Genomic DNA, 21,236 nt, shown 5'->3' with positions numbered 1-21,236 from the left:
TGGTATGTAAAGTGAAAAATGAAAGTTTGTTTTTTAAAAAAATAAAATATAAAAAGCAAACAAAGAACAGAAGTCACCTGCATTTGCTATAAATAAGCAAAAGTGCTGGGTTTTAAAGAATGTGACTGCAAAGTATTTGAATATGAACTTCAAGAAATTAAACTGGATATAAGATTTCAGGAAAACTCAAATCTGTCCACATATCATTTTGTTGTATATTTATTTATTTATTTTGCCTTGTATAGTAACTATAGAAGGGACATTCTGTCCTGTTGTATTCAAAGATAGAACTATAAAATTGTATTTCTGGTCATGTTGGCATAGTAGCCATGTGAGGTAGAACACATGTGCATGAACTCACAAGCCGGATATTGGAGTACAAATTAGCAAAGGGCAGAGTAGTAGATTCACTCATTCCTTCCTTTGTCCCCAGACATGCTTCTGTATATGGCTGTACCAGAGCACTTGACACACAGATGGGGCTCCCTTGAAGAACACAGCCATATCTTGTTAATGTCTGGATTCTGGGCACAGAGCCCAGCACGTGGTGAGTGATTGTGAAGGTATTACTGCACTGAGCAATCCTTGGGCCCTGATAACCAGGATCCCTGGTTCCCTCAGTGTCTTCCAAAACCTAAGCTTGTACACATGATTGACACTGACCTGGAAACATGTGTTCTCAGTTATAAACAAGGCTCCGTACAAGTGTTATAACTGAGACCTCCATCTCACCACTTCAAAAACAGAAAACACCAGGCCATTTCTTTCCCAGGCATGAAATGCAGGGCATTCACTTTGTCTGTCTAGTTTGTACCACCACAAAGAACAGCACTTGCTTGCTAAAGTCACCCAGTGTCCACCAGCATTGTCTCCTGCACATCCCTGATCTGATCTAGAAGCATCCTGAGTATTTTTCTCTGGTTTTAAATGCAAACTAACTTGTGTGACCTTTGAAATTGGACAGAATATTTGTTCTTTCAGAAGAGAAGTATCCCCTGAAGAGATGGCATGAAGAGGGTTTCAGTGTCAACTACCCTGTGACACAGCATTGACACAAGGTTTCAGCTCAGATGAGAACTTGGTTCTCAACTCCCAGCCCAATAAAATAACCAACCATCCAGAACCAAAAGTACTCCAAGAACTTAGAACTTACATTGTTTGTTGCCATTGTTGTTATTTTTGTTTTGTTTTGTCTGTGTTCAATTGTTGCTGTTGTTGTTGTTGTTGTTGTTGTTGTTGTTGTTGTTGTTGTTGTTGAAACAAAGAACCCAGATTATCCTGGAACTCACAGATACCCACCTGTCTCTGCCTCTCAAGGACTGGAATGAAGACATGGGCCCTTACTACAGTTTTAGCGTTCCATTTCTAAAGGCAGGACCATTTCCCAGCAGACCACATCTGTTTGCCTGGCACTGAGTCATTTCCCAGAATACAGTATTTTTCAGTGCTAACAGAAAAAGTGTCAAATTGGGATCATGTGGTCACCCAAAAGCCAATATTCTCTTCACCATATAAATCACTGTTCTTAATGCCAATTTGATAAAAATGTTACTGATTCTGTCTCAAATAATTAATCCCAGCAAGAGTCATTTGACAAGAAATAGAGCTTGACAGTCCTGCCACGGCCCTGTAAGATGCATGAAATTCTACCCACTAGTTATAGCAAACAAATGATCCAAACTAGAACCTCGAGAATCCTGATGAATTTTCTCAAAAGAGTTTTATTTTCCTTTGTGTCTTTAAATAATTAAGTGTTTAAAGATCCAAGAGAAAGATGACTCTCATGAAGCTGAACTTCACGAAGTCAGTCCTATTACATGCTAGGCTGTGAGTCTGTGACCAAACTAATCAAATCTCATGCCATTGCTGCTAAGAGATAGCCATGGAAAACTCACAAAGTTATGCTGATTGCTTATCTTAGGAGTGGATCCAGAACGCCTTGATGGTGAAATGCTATTTTGACTTTGTAATTACCCTGCAATTCCTTTCACTTCAAGGAAGATTTCAGAGCTGTGTTTTAGTCTCCTATAGCATTCCCCATAATATTCCACTTGTCTAGAAGGGACACGAGGTTCTGGCTGTATGATATCTCTATTCATATTAATGTTAATATTCTTCCCTCCAAGGTCCGTCAGTAACCTCAAAAAGCCAGGTTATCAGAGATATTTAGCAGGAAAATGTTGTTGAATTGGATCAATTGTATGCTCACAAAGTGACGGGTGAGCCAGACATTTTGCTGGCACTTCAAACTCGGGCACTCATACGGCCATAGCTGTTCTTCAAGACTCTTATCGTCATATGGAGATGAGGAATGAGGAGGCTGTGCTTTGACTGTCTCCAAGGCCACAGAGCTCCTGTGAAACAGAGCCTCAGTCTGGGTCACTCCAAGACCTTTCCCTGGGTCATTCCTCCACCCCCATGACATACTGCTCAAATGCCCTGTTCTGCATGCAGGGCGGCATATGGATTATACTGCACATGTGAGACATGTATCTACAGGAATGTCAAATACCACTACCTTACAGTTAAAGAGGAGAAAGGTTATCCATTGACCAAATACCACATTATCTTAAAAGTAATCTAAGGCATTTTCTATCACACCCACAGTTGACAAATTCTGAAACTCATTATCTTAATCTGGCATGCCATAATATAGTCTGCCTCTCACCTATGGAAGGTGAATGCTCCCAACCAAGTTCCTGCAGTGCGGAGGTACAAAAAAGAAAAATCAAATGCCAACAGTCTGGGTGACAAAAAAAAAAATCTCTTGGCTAAGTTAAAGTGGAAAGGTCAAACGGTATTACTTTTAAAGGAATATAATCAAAGCGATATATTAGAAAGTACCCCCACGAGAACAGACATGGGTCATACACACTCTCCTCAGAAGAGGTTCTTAACCCCTAGCATTTATTCTTCCTTTTTCCCCTTCCTTAGAAACAAACAAAATGAAACCAAGAAGAAACTTTAAGACTTTCAGTTGGAACATTGATATTCCAGGTTCCTGTCCTTCCCAGGGATGCTGATAAACTGATTTACCACCCGCTCTCCTGTCTTAAATCAATGAAGAACATAAAGTACGGCTTCAAGATATTTTTAAAGACAGATTTACTATTGCAGAGGGTGATACTACAGGCAGCCAGGGGTTTAATTCTCCCCACTATTAAGAAGTCCCCTTCAGTCCCTGAAACTTTCACAGACAGATCATTCAAAAAAACAACTCCTCAACCCTTGGGATTGAGTACTGTGAGGCCCTGACCCGGGTTTCTCATCGTGGGAGCTTTTCTTTGGGTGTATTTGGCAGGCATTTCTGCCTCCTTTGCTCTCATAGCACCTTGGGGATATGCCCCCGTCATCACTCAGTGCTTCAGTGCCAACATAGGGTCCCTGGTGAAGGCAAGCCTTTAAAAAAAAAAAAAACACTGCCAAAATTTCTACAAACTTCCCATTTAGAAGAGAAATCACATTACTACTTTTAAAACAAAATTTGAGAATTGCCCATTATTTACCATGATGCCACCCTGAAAGATGGTGATATAAGATGATGTCATTTAAATGACAGAAATGCAGTTTAATGAAAAGATCATCAAAGAGAATTCTTTAACAAAGGTATAGGATGGTAGGTAATACAGATATCAGTGTGAGTTGATTGCTACACAATGTAAAAATGCACAGAAAAACTGTACTGTATCCTCTAAAGTTATACTACTAGATTCTAAAGATATGGATTTCTGTACTTCTGAAAGGATTCACTTCTGAAAGGATTTTATCTTAAATTCTATAATTTTATTTATCTGCTTCAACTAAAGTTATGCAAGCTGAGGCAGAAACAGGAAGTCCTACCGAGATTTGGCCAACTTCACATAACAACTAAAGAAAGAGTTTCACTTGGCCAAAGTCTCAAGTAATACAGAAAGTTAACTTAAGACCAAATGAAGCAGAAAGTGTCAGATGGGGAAATGTGAATCAAATATTCCCACACTAGCTCCAAATAGGGTATATTAAGGTTTTTCTATATTAAAAGGGAACTCACGAGTCACTAAGAGGAAACAACAGGAACAGAACCTATCCAGGTGTGACAAGCAGAAGAAAGAGGGGCTGAGCAGGCAGGACCACAGCCTTTTGGTACCCAAAGCCACACCCCATGTGATCCAGCCTCTCAAAGACCATTGGATGAAGGAGGTTCCCCCATCACCTCCCATTTTTATCTAAATAAGAGAGTTCCAAACCCAATACAAAACTATAAACAATAAGAATAGATAGCAAGTATAAAAATTAAACTTATAACCAGTATAAACAATATTAAGCAAGGAACATATACTAAATGTTTCAATAATTATTCTATCATAAGGAGTCTAACCTTGTCTTAGAAATGGCTTGGCTAAATAATAAGAGAAAATTAACTATGATTATCTAATCTTCAACCCCATCAAAAGCCTGAGAAGGAAGATAATATTACTTGAGTAGTCAGGAAGTGCAATTAAGCAGCTTCCAAAATGTGCAGTAGATGACAGAGACAACTGACTACCTGGGCAATCACCCAAAGTCTCATTTTCAACAATGAAGCAACCAACTTTGCCTAAGGCATAGAGTAACTGACAGACCATGTTCAGAGGCAGGAAAACTTTTCAAAACTGTCTCACCCTGTCTTGGCAAGGTTTAACAGTCTTTTCTCTTGTATCCTGTTTGTCCAGTCGACACGTCATGCATTTTGTCAGTGGTTGAGGCATGGGCAGTTCCTTGCCCTAAGGCCAGTTGTAACAAGAAGAAAATATGCTCCAAGTGGAGTGTCTTTGGTGCTCAACATTCTCTCAGGAATAGATCAGTGCTGGCAGGAGCAATCATGTCTCATGTCAACAGAACACTAAGTTATTTGAATGCCATGTTCTACAGTTCTTTGAAGTGATTGAAGATTACCTATTTATGCAGAATACAATCTCTATTTTTTAGGTATCTATTTTATTAGGTATCTAAAAAACCTGATTAGTCTCACTATAAGTAAGACAAATATGAATGACTATTGACTTATAATACTTAATACCTGTATAATTTAAAGAATAAGATATCATATTAGAATGTCCAACAATCTTTAAACAACTGTTCAGAAAATGAGGACAATGACCTCAAAATGTAAACAATGTATAAGTATCTTGATTATACATAGAAATGTATAATGAATATGATAAATATATTCTAAAATTGTATTAATATACAAAATGTCTTAAACAGAGGTAGAAACATGTATGCATACAATCTGACAAAATAACTTTGCATGGGTGTACAAATATTGTAAACAGAAATAGGAACATATTCAATATACTTTGAATTTGTATCAATATACAAGAATCTATACCAATGTAAATTGTCTATAAATAATAGCTCACAAGTATTCACTCCATTACTCACTATTATTATTGTTAGTGTGAGTAAGCTCACTAATCTACCCATTAGTCCATTCAATTTTACTTTTTTTTCAAAGAGATCTCTGGGCCTACATAATTTCCACCCCAACCCCAACCCTATACCAGTTAATAATCAACCCCTAAATGATGTCACTAACCCTGAGGACAAACTATGTTGGGAGAAGGGCTGTCATCTAAAATTATTTCCAGATGTCATGGGGTGATGTTCTTTCTACAACTGATGGGATCCTGTAAAACTAAAATTATAGTTAAGTTTCAAGATTACTGTCTGCTATAATTGCAAATGGTCTCTGAGTAGTAGATAGGGTTTTTGTTTAAATGAATTATTAGATCAGGTGTTGTCCCAACAGTGATCATAGACTAGAAATGTCTCCTAACAATTTTTGAAAGTCATTAAGAGTTTGCAATCAGTCTCTCCTAATTTGTGCCTTTTGTGTTCTAAATTTTTGTAAACCTATTTTATAACCTAAGTAACTGACAGACTCTCCTCTCTGTATTTTTTCAGGAGCAATTTATAATCCCCATTTAGGCAATACTTTATTTAATTTTTCAAACATTCTTTCTAAAAGATCTGCATTTAAATCAGATAGCAAAATGTCATCCATGTAATGATAAATTATACACTTAGGAAATTGTTTACATATTATTTCTCATGGCTGACTTATAATGTATTGGCACAGGGTGGGGCTATTGAGCATTCCCTGTAGGACAATGGTCCACTGGTATCTCCTAGTAGGCTGAGAATTATTATAAGTAGGCACTGTGAAGGCAAATTTTTCTCTATCCTTTTCCTGTATAGGTATAGTGAAGAAACAATCTTTTAAGTCAATAACTATAAGAGGCCTTCCTTTTGGTAATAGAGAAGGCAGAGGAATTACAGATTGTAGAGAGCTCAGAGGTTGAATTACCTTGTTGACAGCTCTTAGATCTGTTACCATTCTTCATTTACCATATTTCTTCAAATACAGAAGAATTCCAAGGGCTGGTTGATTAATCAATTATGGGGAGCATTTAGTTTCTCCTGTACAAGCTGTTCTAAAGCCTGCAGTTTGTCTTCTGTTAAAGGCCCTCATTTAAGCCATATTGGTTTCTCGGGTAACCATTTTAAAGGAAGGGCCATTAGTGCCTCTAAAGGTTTGCTAGTTGCTTTGTGTTCTTGTACAGCCTGAATGGTTGGTGACCTTTGTTTATAATATGTTATAATATTCTTCCCAGAAACATGAGTTTCTGGGGCTGCAACAATCTTAATCTGGGTATTCCATTGCAGCAGCAACAGGTCATGACCTCATAAATTCACTGTGATATTAGCCACATATGGCGTTAGCCTTCCTCTTTGTCCTTCTGGCCCTATGTATTCAGCCCATCTCATTCTTTGTTTCACTTAAGATAGGGTTCTAATTCCTAGGAATTGAGCATCTTCATCTTGAAGAGGCCAATTTGAATGCCAAGATTATGAAGTAATGATAGTCACATCCACATCTATGTCGAGTAATCCCTCAATTGCAATGTTATTTATACATACTCTTAGCTTTGGTCTTTGATCATTTACAAAAGTCTTCCAAAATATATGTTTCCTATTTCCTACTGGGGTTTTTGATTCATTCTCCATGTCTATTCCCTCATCCAGAACAGTATGGCTTTTTACAGTAGGCACTGGATTTTTTAATTTTCCTGGTAAGACCTAATCTTCACAGTAACTGGGAATGAATGGACCACATTTGACATGGGGGCCTGCAAGATGCCCCCCCAAGGAGTTTTCCAATGGTATCAGGTTGCCTTGTCTGTCTTTCATTGATCTACATTCATTGGTCCAATGTCAGCCTTTTCTACACCTCCTTACATATTCCAGAAGATTGAGACCTTCTATTTTTGCCATTCCCAGAGGAGACATTATTTCTAGGAATTCCTTGCATACAGTCCCTTCTCAGATGGTCTATTCTACCACAATTAAAACATTTGGCATTTTGGTATCTCCTCATACCATTGGAAATTGCTTCTCCTACCCAAGCCTCAGTACTATAGACAAATGTATCAACATTCATTGCATGCAAGATCTGTTAATATATTGGTTCTGATCTGACCTTTAAAGGTACAAGTATTTTTTGCATTCTACACTGGTATTTTCAAAATCCAAAGATTCAATAAGTATACATTCAGCTACTGGGTCTGTTACTCCTACTTGTACAGCCTTTGTAAAAAGTCACTAAAATGTTCACATTCTCTCTGGCCCTGTTTAAGACTAATATATGACTCAATCCTCTTTCCTAGTTCTTGAATCCTGTCCCAAGCATCTAAAACTGCTGTGCTGCATAGGGACCAGGTGCATTTGTCTGAGGATTGGAGTAATAGCCCTTGACAAGAATTTGATCTTGGGAAGGTTCAAATCCTTTTGCTTTTCCCTGTTGTTCTAAAATTTTTGCCTTTTCTCACCAATAACATTTCCGTAGCAACTAGGGTCTATCTTTTAGGACCACTGAAATTAATTGAAGCCAATCATGTGGGTAGCCTTATTATTTGAAGCCCACATTTTCACCATTTCTCTAACAAATGGTGAGTGCAAGCCATAAGATATATTGCTTGCTTGATTTCCTTTAGATCCCTCATACTTATACCTTTGACTACCTTAGGGTATTTTGTACCAGATGGCTTCTCAAAGGAGATTACCAGATAAGCAGTTAAAACTCTGGGTCAGGCATCCCTGGCTTTGACCCATACTGGTGAAGCTAAATCCTGTTCTTGTACCTTCTCTCCTTGCCCATCAGTTCCTATAATTTCCTCGATCATTTCAAATCTTTTTACCACTGCCTTTTGTAAAGTCTGAATCTCCAGTCCTGTGTACTGTTTCAGATGAAGCATAATGTATCAGATGGGGGGGGAGGTAAATCAAATAATCCCACACACTAGCTCCAAATAGGGTATACTAAGGTTTTTCTTTATTAAAACAGAACTCATGGATCACCATGAGAAAACAACAGGAACAGAATCCATCCAGGTGTGGTGAGAAGAGGGGAGAGGGGCCAAGTGGGCAGGACAAGGGGGTTTTTTGGTACCCAAAGTCACACCTACCTGGCCCAGCCTCTCAAAAGCCGTTGTATGAAGGAAGTATCAACAAAGTCTTAGGCAGACCTCAGCATCTGTGGTACTATTTCTCCAAATTGAGACCATTTTTTGTTTTGAGAGCAGGGGTTATTGTTGTTGGTATCTTGGCTCTTTTGGGCAAATGATTGAGGTTTTATTTCAGTTCAATGCCTGTTTACAACAATTAAATCAATGAATAATCATCATCAAATGGATGTTAAAGAATGGGGTTTACTCATACAAAAGCACTAATTAGCAATTCTCTCTAGTCCATTCTGGCACAATTCACACTACAGTGCAATTAAAATAAGAAATTGCAGGGAACTGAGGATGGCTGGGAGTAGGAAAAATGGTCTTCCTCAAGATGGAGCTCTCCCAAGGTGTTGTACTATACTAAGTGGCCAGTCCTGAATCACAGACATCTAAGTGACATTATATAACTGAGCAGGTTGAATCTGAGCAGGTTGAATTTATATATTTAAGAATGTGTGTGTGTGTGTGTGTAAGTATGTGTGTTCCTAACAATAACTAAAGAAAAAAAGACCATGAATCTGAGAGAGAACAAGGAGGTGGTACATGAGAGGGGTTGGAAGGAAAAAATAAGAAAGCAGGGAAATGATGTCATTATCTTTTCATTTCAAAAAATAAAATCTTATTTTAAAAATAGAAGATACTTCAGGAGCAGGAGAAATGCTTCAGCAGTTAAGATCATTTGTCACTTTTGCAGAAGATCCAGATTCAGTCCTCAGCATCCACATGCTGGCTAACAACCATCTAACTCTAGTTCCCAAAGACCTAACGATCTCTTCTGACTTCAGTGGGTACTGCGTGCACACTGTGCACAGGCTTTCATCCAAGCAAGACCATCATAGACAAAACAAAACAAAAAGAAGGGTTCAGGAATTTGAGTCTTACAATGGAAGACTGAACATCCTATAGCTGGTTCATGCTCAGCTTGAAAGTTTCTTGTTAATAAGAACTTATCTGACTAGATAATCAGGGATAAAGGAGCTATAGGCCATTAGGCAAAAGAAAGGTGGATGGTAAACTCTCATCCTTTTGGCTGAAGCCACCTGCTCCTTCAACTCAAACCTCCAGACTCTACGCAATTGGATCCTCTCTTCTGCCTGGTGAGCTCAACTTCAAGTTCACCCCTAACTAATTTCCAGCTCCCCTCAGAGAAAATGAAACAAGACAAAACAACAATCAAATTAAAGTATGGACTGTAGAGCTGAACAGATTAATCAAAAGAAGAAATAAAATGACTAAGAAATATCTGAAAAGGTCTTCATCATCCTTAGAAATTAGCAAAACACTAAAACTACTTTGAGATTTCATCTTATTCAAGCCAAAATGACTATGATCAACAAGATGCAGACAAAAAATACTGTCAAAGATTTGGGGAAAGAGAAACTCTCATTCATTGTTAATGGGATTGCAGAGGCAATTACAGAGGCAGACGTTCTGTTTCTCAAAAAGCTAAAATTAATCTTCCATATCATATACCCAGATATACCACTGCTTGGCATATGCCCAAAGGACTCAACATCTTACTCCAGAGATACATGCTAATGTTCATTGCTTCTCTATTCACAATTGGTAAAAAATGGAAACAACCTAAATGTCTTTCAGCTGATGAATATATGATGAAAATTTGATACATTTATCCTATGGGATACTATTTAGCTGTGGAGAAAAATGAAATCTGAAAATTAATGGATGGACCTTGTACATATTATATTAAGTGAAATAACCCAAATCCAGAAGGACAAATTTCTCATCTGTGATTCCTAGCTCCAAATATTCAGATATGAGTATATGGCCTGGAGTAACCACAGAAGCCAGAAAATACACACACACACACACACACACACACACACACACACACACACACACTATGACTGGGAGGGGGAGGTTAAGAGAAGAGAATAGTAGAATAGTTAAAGAGTAAAATTGGAAAGACTAGGAGGACATTAACTAAAGATAGAAGAGAGAAGATGAAAAGCTGAAAAACAAGAGGGATAGAAGGAAGATGAATAGCACTAAAGAATCTTGCAGAAGACAAAAAAATATTACTATATTATTTTATATTTACAAAAAAATTTACATATATATAATACATATACGTATAATACACACATACACACACACACATACCCCACTGAGTCTGTTGATTAGGAATTCTGCTGCAAGACTATGCCCTCTAGACATCATATAGAAGCTAAATACCCATCAAATCTCATGAGCACAGCTGTCTAAACAAGACCTGAACAATTTCAACACGAGTTGACATTGCCAGTATGGATGGGGACCATCTCATGGGACCCAGCTCTAGATGAAGGCAATTAATCACTGCTTTGAGAGGGGGAATCAGTCTTCTCCAGGGACGAACCCCCCAGCTGATTATTCAGTATCAATACCAAGTGTTCAAGTCTAAAACATATACATACACTAAATAAGCTCAGAAGGTTGTGTTTGTATATTCATTTCATTGTTGTGTGTGTGTGTGTGTGTCAAGTGTTCAAGTCTAAAACATATACATACACTAAATAAGCTCAGAAGGTTGTGTTTGTATATTCATTTCATTGTGTGTCTGTATGTACACATAAAATAATAATTTTTAAAGGCCATGAAATTGAGAGGAAGTACAGGAAGTGGTGCAAGGGTTATAGGGGAAAATAGAGATGAAATAATACATTTTAAGTAAAGATAAAATTTAAAAACAGCCAGCATGACTGCTGTTTGAACAGCTACATGGGAAACTTACTACGTGGAGAGGCTGTTGTTCCCACCATCTGGTATTACATGTGTATTTCGGTTCTCCATACTAACCCTGTCTCTCAATAGCCTCAGTACAGGGAATTCGCCAGAAAAGATGATCTGTTCCTTTCTGAGTTGTGAACTGTTGCTCACTCTCGCTTCAGCTTCTGATGCCTTGGGGGGGTGGTGCTGAATCACAAGGGCTTGTTTTCCCAGTGAAGAAACATCTGGTTGCAAATTTCTCAGGATATGTGCCACATCCCTTCTAGTCCAGCCCAATCACACAGATGTTCCTACCTCTTTGTTATTCCAAAGAAAGCACATACTCTTTCATTCAAGCATCTTGTTATCTTCATGTCTCTGTTAATAGTTCTTCTTTAAAAAAAATAAAAAAATAAATAAATGTCAGAATCAAAGAAAGCTGAGCCATCTGGAGCAAAGCAAAAGCAGTGTTCTGCTAAGAGACTAGACTTGAGTGGCTGTCAAGTACTCCTAAATTCTGTCATCTGCACTCAAGTCCACCCTGTATTCAGATCCAGCAGCTTAAAACTGTCTGTCCAAGGACTTGGCTAGGCCCACATCTGGCAGCATGAGATGCCTGATGTGGATAGAGAGCCCAGAGAAATGGCAAGAACATCTGTTAAAAGTCAGAAACTCACATTTGTTAAGCTGTGATAGAAGAAACTCGAGTCTGCTTGACTCTCTAAGTGTCATGATTTTGACCCCAATTATTAATTTTCCTATAGTCATGATATGATGGTGTCATGAAGTGTATGTGGGGTGACTGAGGGGGTTTTTCTTGGTGATTGATGGGGCTTTGCTATACCAATTAGTGGTAGTATAGTACACATTTCTGAGCCCCATGTTAGACTCCAAAGCCAGCTGTGGTACCATCCACATGCCCAGGAGACAGAATCAAGTTAATATTGGAAAATGGAACTTAAACTACAAGCAGAACTAGGAACTTGGGGGGTCTGCTGGTCATAGAATTCCAGAAGGACTGTCTGTACTGGGAGAGAAGCAGGTGACCACATAGGAGGGAGCTCTGCAGTGCTTGCGTCCCCTGCAGGAGAGTCACAGATGAATCTAACGGACCTTCCAGTCTCTGGGAGCTACAAAAGGAAGGGACCAAAACACACCCCTGTGGTCAACAGCAGGAGAATAAGAGCATGCAGGAGGGCCAGGCTAGGAACAAGGTTATAGCATAGACAGAGATGTACAAGGAATATGAGAAAGAGAGAAAGTTGATGACACATAGACAATATATCAACCAGGAAACCATAGACAGTGGCCCACAAATATAATATTTCAAGTATTCAAAAACAATAAGCAAGTACAATCTGATGATAGGAAAGACTAGAGAAGAAAAATTTTTAAATAAAGAAAAGTTAAGGCCCAGAAAATGTAAGCACAAAAAGGGGGTTGGGGCTTTAGACAGAATGACTCTCAGCTCTATGACAGCAGTCATGACCTGAGAACAGATGCCTAAGTGGCCCCTGGGTCTGCTCCAAGTGACCTCAAAGCAATCAAGGATGCCAGTGAGTTAGGTCTCCCATACTGTGTTAACAAGATGCTCCCAAAAAGGGGCATGCATTTACTCAGTCACTGATTTCCTTAAAGGTCATTATCTTGACTATAATTAGAGGATTTTAATGCCAAATTAAACATAAAAGGTTGCCTGGGGTGCAAATGAGAACAGTGTGGAGGATTAATCTTATCCTTCTTTCCAAATAACACGTCATTCGTGGCAACATGAAGAGGGCATCGTACTACATGATCTGGAGCCCAGAAACTCCATGGGAATCAGAGAGAACCAGGAAATATGCTTTTCTTTTTTCCTGTCCTGTCCTTCATATGACTTCAGTCTGACTTTCATTCTTTCCTTTAATCTATTTCACGATGTCCCAAACCCTCCGTCTCTCCTCTGATCAGAAAGCATGACTTAAGCAAACAAAAGACTGAAGCGATCACTATAAAAGCTCAGAAATTATTAAGGGAAAACAGAATTGAGAGAAAAATATGTCTCTGGACAATGACCTAGAAGGTAGGAGGGATGTATAAAAAGAAAACATCACTCCCCAAGACAGGGGTCTTCAACAGCAGGCATGGAACTTCCACATCATGAATCAACATTTGTGTTGATACTCTGGATCCCTGAGAGAATTATTGAGCAGAGGAAAAGAAATTCTCTCACTGGCATTGAGGAACACTATGGTCTTGTGAAGCTTTGTAGGTATTTTTAGCCTCAAAATACATCTCAGAACTGAGATCCAATGCTGGGGAAAGCGAGAGGACTGGTCATTTTGAAAAATCCATCTCAGTTTCAGAAATACAAACGTGAGAAGTATGTCTTAAAATCAGTGGTACTCAGTGATACCACTTATGATGGATATCACTAAAGCTCACAAGATTCAAGGTGAACAATGCTACATCCTCTAAAGTTAATTAAGACCACGTAACTGCTTTAGGCCAATGGGTTATCATCAGAAATACTGTCCTTTCTAGATAACATGTCATTGTTTGTCTCTCCAGATTTGACTGTCCTTTTCTGCTGCAGTAGCCACAAGACCACATGATGGTTGTGGTCTTAGTTAGGGTTTCTATTGCTGCGAAGAGACACCACAACCATGGCAACTCTTATAAAGGAAAACATTTAATTGGGGCTGGTTTACAGTTTCAAAGGTTTAGTTCATTATCATTATGGCAGGAATTGTGATGGTGGTCAGGCAGACATGGTGCTGGAGAAGGAGCTAAAAGTTCTCAACATTTTGACCCACAGGCATTAGAAGGAGACTGAGAAGACTTCCATAGCAGGCCTAACTTGGGCATATAAGAATTCAAAGCTTGCCTCTACACTGACTCACTTCCAATAAGGCCACACCTACTCCAACAAGGCCACAGATCCTAGTAGTGCCACTCCCTCTGAGCCAAGCATCCAAGAACTTGAGTCTATGGGAGCCATTCCTATTCAAACCACCACAAAATTCAAAGAACAATTGAATTTTTCAACATTACATAGCTAGTATGAGGTGTATTGGACAAGAATTTGCAGCCTCTAAGAGAAGAATGAACCCCATATCATCTTTGTCATCCCAACCCTGTCTCCATTGTTTCCTTGCTCTGTCGCTAAGAAGACATACTCAGACTTCCTTAGTTTCTCTGGGGAGATGAATTTGTGAACCCTAATCTATTTCTTTAAACATCACCAAAACATTCAAGAACTTGGTTTAACAAAAACAAGACACAGAGTTAAGGGGACAGCTCAAATCTGGCACCAGTGGCCCATGATGTGCTAATGGACAATACATCCTAAATGATAAAGAGAGGGACTAAAAGGGAAGAGTAACTTCTCACACAAAGGAGCTGGCTCAGCGGGTCGAGTGCTTTGGGCACAAGTATGTGGACCTGAGCCCAGCGTCCAAAATCTCACCATATGGTAGAACCATATGGTAGCCTGCATCTGTAGCCTCGTGCTCCCGTGGCATGATGGGAAGTGGGGAAAAGAGAACCTCTTGTAGTTCATGGGCCAGCTAACCTGGGCTACACAGAAATAAAGAGCAAATGGCCTCACGTCAACAAAGGTGAAAAAGTGAAAACTGACACTCTAGTGATCGTCCAGTCTCCGCATGCAGACCACAGCTCACTCACACCCACATCATATACATGAACACACACACACACACACACACACACGGCATACACAAAAGTAGTGCTTAAAGAGTATTCTCATAATTTTTACTAGTAAAGAGGAAAATGAAGAAGACTCTCAGCCAAAAGTAAGAAAAGAGCACTGGGCAGTGGTGGCCCACATCTTTTATCCCAACACTTGGGAGGCAGAGGCAGGCGGATCTCTGTGAGTTCAAGACAAGACTGGTCTACAAGAGCTAGTTCCAGGACATGCTCCAAAGCTGCAGAGAAACCCCGTCTCAAAAAAACCCTCCAAAAAAAAGTAAGAAAAGAAGAGAGGGCACATAAAGGAGATGGATACTTCATGTTTCACAAAGCTCACTTTATGTTCTGGGTGGAAGGAGAGCCCCAGTCACTGTTTGCTTTGAAGTTTAAAGCAATCGTGGTGTGACATCTGTGGACCTGAGATTCTCTCAACATAAATAGATGGTCGCTGGGAGAGGGGGAGTTGTGACCCACTGCCGCCACTCAGATTCCAGTTAAGGTTCAGAACCCTGGATTTTTACAGATGAAAATGAGTCTATAAAATTAGCATTACAGCTTTAGTTTCTGGGTAGGAAAAAGCGTCCTTGGAGTCAATTCCTAAAGTCAAAATACAAAAGAACAGTGCTAGTGGCAACACCTGGCTCGGGCAGTTTGTCCTTGATAGTCTGGGCAGCCTGATATCTAAATTCAAATAAAGAAAAAGAGCTTTATTATTTAGGAGAAACTCTTACAGCTATCCCCTTTTCCATCACACTCTCTCCTCAGCTGATCCCGAGCCCTGAAAACACTGCCCTTCTGGGACAGTGGTTTCATTTCTGGTCCACACTTGGTTAAGCACCGGTTCTGAAAATGTCAGTGTTAGACTGTCTCTAGGGCAGGCCTGTTTGAATCCAGACTTTCAAGTGTGACCCTGTCAAAGCCTCTGAAATTCTAAGCAAAGAAATGTTTGTGAAATCACCAAGTCTCCCTTTTCATGTCATGCCCAAGCCACTGTGGTTGCTTTCAGTAACTTAGTGAACTAACTTTGGTGGGACAGCAGGAGCAGTCTGAGTTTTATACATCTCTGGCGTGAGTTCACATCTCTGGCGTGAGTTCACATCTCTGGCGTGAGTTCACATCTCTGGCGTGAGTTCACATCTCTGGCGTGAGTTCACGAATTGTGCAAACACTAGGATTCTCTTCTTAGAATGCCATGCTCTCCCACATTGTTTTGGCAAGACAGCAAATCTGATCAACCTGTAACTGAAAGAATTGTCTAAAATAATACTTGTGCTGTTGAGTGGGGTGAATATCCAGGGAGCAGACATTCTGCCTTAGAGGATCCTATTCCCTTTCCTCTTGAACAAAGTACTCTTCTTCAAGGTTCAGTTCTGCCGTTGCTTCTTTATGCAAAGTCAAATACAACCCCAGCAGTAGAAAGCATCAACAATTATTCATAACCCTTCAAAAACTGGGAGAGTCTCTGGACCCCCACCTCTATAGCAAAATATACAGCCACACGGTTAGTCATTCATCAGGATAGCACATCTTCCTATACCCATCTATCTAGACTCCGGACTTGCACCTCTTTACCATGAAAGGATATGTTCATGTAGGATTTTCCAGGTCACCCTACCTAGTGAGCTTGTTCCCTTTCTCCTAGAGGATATTAGCTACCAAATAATAGCAGGTTGGCAATATAGCTCAGGGATTACAGTGCTTGCATAACATGCATGAAGCCCTAGCTTTTATTCCCAAATCATGCATGACAAAAGCGTGATAATACACACCTATATCCCTAGCACTCAGGAGTTAGAGGCCAGAGACTCAGAAGTCCAAAGTCATCTTTAGCTATATAGTAAATTTAAGGGCACCCCAAGATAAAGAAGCTTCTGATTATCTATTTGTTTAATTCCCCTTAGTTCTTTATAATAACAGTTTCTTCAAAACCAGAGAACTTAGCCAAGCATGTGGCCACACACCTATACTTCCAGAGCTCGAAAAATGGTTGCAAAAGGATAGGGAGTTCCAAAGGCCAGCATAGGTTTTATGAGACCCTGCCTCAAAAAAACAAAACACTAGAAACTTAAATGTGTTCCCACCTGCCTCATGGCACATTGTAGCTGTCAAATAAGGAAACCACATAAATAAATGTCTTTTAAATTGTGGATTAAGGTTTGCAGATGTGTGCAATATTGGTGTGGAATGCATGTGTCAGCTCCAATGGTCTCTGTCCACCCTGCTTCCAGCCTTTGGCATCTCTGTACTGAAAACACCAAATTGCTGATTTGATTTTTCACCGAGGGCTTCTGGGGTTCAGGATGCTTCCATGCGCCTTTGCAAATGAGGGCGCATGCGAGGGCAACTGCAAGGCTGTCAATCGTTCAACAACAGCGCATTGGCCCCTGGGGAACAACCAAATGCTGCTGCAATCCCAATAATTCAGAGGCCTCCATAAATCATTCTGAAGAGAAAGCAACGCTAAAGCAGAGGTATTGCTTTCTGCCACCTAGAAGAGAAAGTGAACGGTTCAAAGATGCCCTTTAAGTGTAGCCAAGTTTCCAATAACCCATTCCTCAACACTATCATTCCAAGCTGTTTTGTGTTCTCCAGAGACCTCAGCATTGGAACACTGGAGGAAAAAAAAAAGGTATTAATGAAAACATTGCCCTGCATCTGTCTTGGATGTCTGTGCATGTTAACCCCTTTCCTGGGTTGAACAATTATTTGTACAAATTTATTTGCTAGGACAATACAAGCTGACTACTATAAAAAAGGAAAAAACCAACATATCAACCAAAGAAGCCCATGTGTCACAGAAGTAATTCTGCAACAGAAAAAAAAATGATCCAAGGCATTTCCCGTTTGTTTTCTGGATGCTGTGCAGGGCTCCAAACTAGTAGAATTCCCCCTATTTTAAAGAAATGGTGTTTGATGCTGTCCTGACATTAATGTATCATGGGAAGGGAGGTAAAGAGCAGATAGAACTAGTTTGGGAGGTTTAATGGAGCTTACTAGTGATTGAGGCATAGTTCTGCCCCTCTTATTCTTTTGGCTATACCAACTGATGTGGGAGTGTCATATATCAATCTGTTGATTTCATTGGTTAAGCAATAAAGAAACTGCTTGGCCCTGACAGGTTAAAACATAGGTGGGAGGAGTAAACAGAACAGAATGCTGGGAGGAAGAGGAAGTGAGCTCAGAGAGGCCATGCTCCCCTCTCCCGGGCAGACACATGCAATGAAGCTCTGACCCAGGATGGACGTAGGCTAGAATCTTCCCGGTAAGACCGATGCTACACAAGTTTATTAGAAATGGGTTGATCAGGATATCAGAATTAGCTAGTAAGGGCTAGAGCTAATGGGCCAAGCAGTATTTAAATGAATACAATTTGTGTGTTGTTATTTCGGGGCATAAGCTAGCCAGGCGGCAGGGGTGCTGGGGACGCAGGCCCGCCACTCATATTACTACAACCAACCTACTGGGGAAAATGAGGAATGTAACCAGGCTGTGCTCCTAGAAGGGGGGAGTAGAACTCTATAAGCAGCTGGGTCTTTTGTTGTAGAGATCATATAAAATACTAATTACTTTTAAATTAATTTCTGGTCACCATTTATAAGAATACAGTTTTCTGGCTAAGTTATTCAAGAACCTATAAGCATTATTGAGGACCTACTTCCTGCTAACCACTGGTTAGGCATCAAGGACATACAATCATATATATACACACACACACACATATATATATGTGTGTGTGTGTGTGTGTGTGTACATATGATTTGTGTGTGTGTGTGTCAACGTCTTCATAGTGGTATTGTTTATACTCAAGCATGCTAAGAAAGACATTTCATAAGTAAAATCTATAGAAACATTACAGTGACAAGAATTTAGAAAAATAATAAAGTGGAGAGAAGAAGGTTGGGAATGCCTTGAGAATGGGCAGCAATGATGTCAATCCCTTGCTCACAGGCTAAACTGTCTTCCCCAAAAGACATCTGCTGAAGCTCTTACTCCCAGTATCAGTTAGGAATATAAAAGATGAAAATAAATATGATCATGAGAGTAGATTCCTGACCCTATAAGACTGTGCCTTCTAGGAACAGAACTGCACACTACACCCAGATCTCAGATACCAGCCTCAAAAACCATAAGAAAATTAATTTCTGCTACACAAACTACAGTCTACGGTGATTCACTAAGCTAGTCAGAACTGATCAAGGCACTATCTGAATTTGATTTAAAGACATTCTGACTTTGCTCCTTTTCAAAACAAATGCTTTACGATTTTATCATAAAGGATAAGCTTCCTGAAACTCAAGAAATATTGTCTCTGCTTTACTTGCCAAGGTCATCTCTGGCACACACTACTGAAGTCAGCTCTGGGAGTCTTCATTTCAGATACGTAAATCAACCAGGATATGCTCCAAGAGAAGCTACCAGAGTGACAAAAGAAAGTCGGAGTCACATCTGTATTCCATTAGCCATTTAGACATCAACAACCAATGTATTCCAAGCACTAGCTTTGTGTTTGGATATCTTCTCTGCTCAATATTTTTTAAGATAATAAATAAGTCAACAATGGTAGAAAGAAATGTTGCGGAGTAATGGAGATTGTAAGCAAAATAATAGCAAAGACTGGGAGATGGAAGAGTTAGGAAGGCTAGGAATGGAAGACCAGGGATTGAAGACCATTTTAGAGAGATGCAAGCCACGTGGAAAGCAGAGTCCCCAGGACAAAGCTTAACAGGCACAAGCCCAAGCCCCTGCAGTGAGGCTGCACTTAGTAGGGTTATGAAACAGTGTCACTGGTCCATCAGGGATAAGAGAGTATGGCACAGTTCTGGATGAAAAGCAGTTGAGATTGGGTACAGACCTTTAGCCTATGGCAAGGAGCTTGGGCTTTCGTTCCCAAGAATATTCAGAAGTCAAAGAAGGGTTTAACCATGCAATGACATGATAAGGACACATTTGTTTCTTGTTGCTGCCATAACAACTTAACAAAAACATGGTGGCTTCAACAAGCACAAATTTACTTTCTAATCATTCTTCAGGCCAGAGTAACCAAATCATCTTCAGGGGTCTGGAGTGTTGGTAGGCTGTTCCCTTCCCAGTTCCTAAGGAAGAATACCTTATTTTTATTTTTAATCTTCCCAGGCTTTCAGAGAATTCATCATTCCTGGCCAGTGTCTCCCTTCCTCATATCATCCCTAGCTCTTGCTTCTGTGATGACTTTTACTTTCTCTCTGTTCCATCTTACAAAGATAGTGATTACACGGAGAGCCTGCAGGATCCTCCACCACAGCCTCTCCACCTCAACATCATTAATCATGTCGCAACGCAGAATCCCTTCCTCCAAATAAGGAAACATTTACAGATTTAGGAATCTGGACCTGGATGTCTTAGGTGTTGGGGGAGAGGGAGACATTATTCAACCTGCCATGGAAAACCTGAATAAACCCCATTTGGAAACTACTTTTCTCAAAAGATGTCTGCACCTCTTGATGATATTGTTAGCTGTTGCATGAGTGGAAATTTCCCTGAACAATCATAGATGAAGCAAAATTAAGAGATTTTTTTTTTTTACCTCTCAGATCCTCAAATGAGAGTTTCCGAGATGAAATAGAGGTGCTGCTTGCACAGTCACTGAACCATTCGTTCACAGGGAGCATCTTAGAAAACCGGTGTTCCGTGAGACAAGTTCTGAATGGCCCTGGCCTCTGGACACCTCAAGGGGAAATAAGCTGCTTTGAAACATTTGAAGAACTGTCATGGAAAAGATGGAGTGGGATTATATACGGCCCTGGATGTGAAACCAGAAAACATGACAGGGGCCAAGCTTCGCCTCAGCCGTCAGTCTTCTTACAGTCACCAAAGCTACAGTGAGAACGGCTTCCCAACTACAATTTGTCTGATCTCACCAAGGGGTTATCACCGTGGCCTGTATTAATAGTTCTCAGATTTTTCCTATAACTAGGCAGTTCAGGGTCTGGAGAAGATGTACATCCTGTCTCTGTAAACTCAGGTTGAGGTCTGTGGTTCTGCAGAGCTCAGAGAGGGGCAGTAACAGTTTCAGAAGATGAAGGGGAACTACAGCATTGTATACAAACTTAGACCACAGAATCTTCCAAAGAAGCTCTCTCCTAACCCTGGATCCCTGAACCGTTGAGAGGACAAGGGGCTTCTTGAGTATGAAGGACTCATCCTTAAAGGTAAGCAGGACTCTGGAACCCAGTGAAACTACAATATGGGAGGTATTCGAGGGACCCAGTGAAGCTACAATACAGTGGATATTATTAGAGGAAGCACAACCGAATCTGTGACTTTTGT

This window comes from Microtus ochrogaster, linkage group LG3, assembly GCF_000317375.1.
Source record: "Microtus ochrogaster isolate Prairie Vole_2 linkage group LG3, MicOch1.0, whole genome shotgun sequence".
NCBI lineage: Eukaryota > Metazoa > Chordata > Mammalia > Rodentia > Cricetidae > Microtus > Microtus ochrogaster.
The sequence above is the reverse complement of the archived record's forward strand: the minus strand, read 5'-3'. Positions refer to the sequence as shown.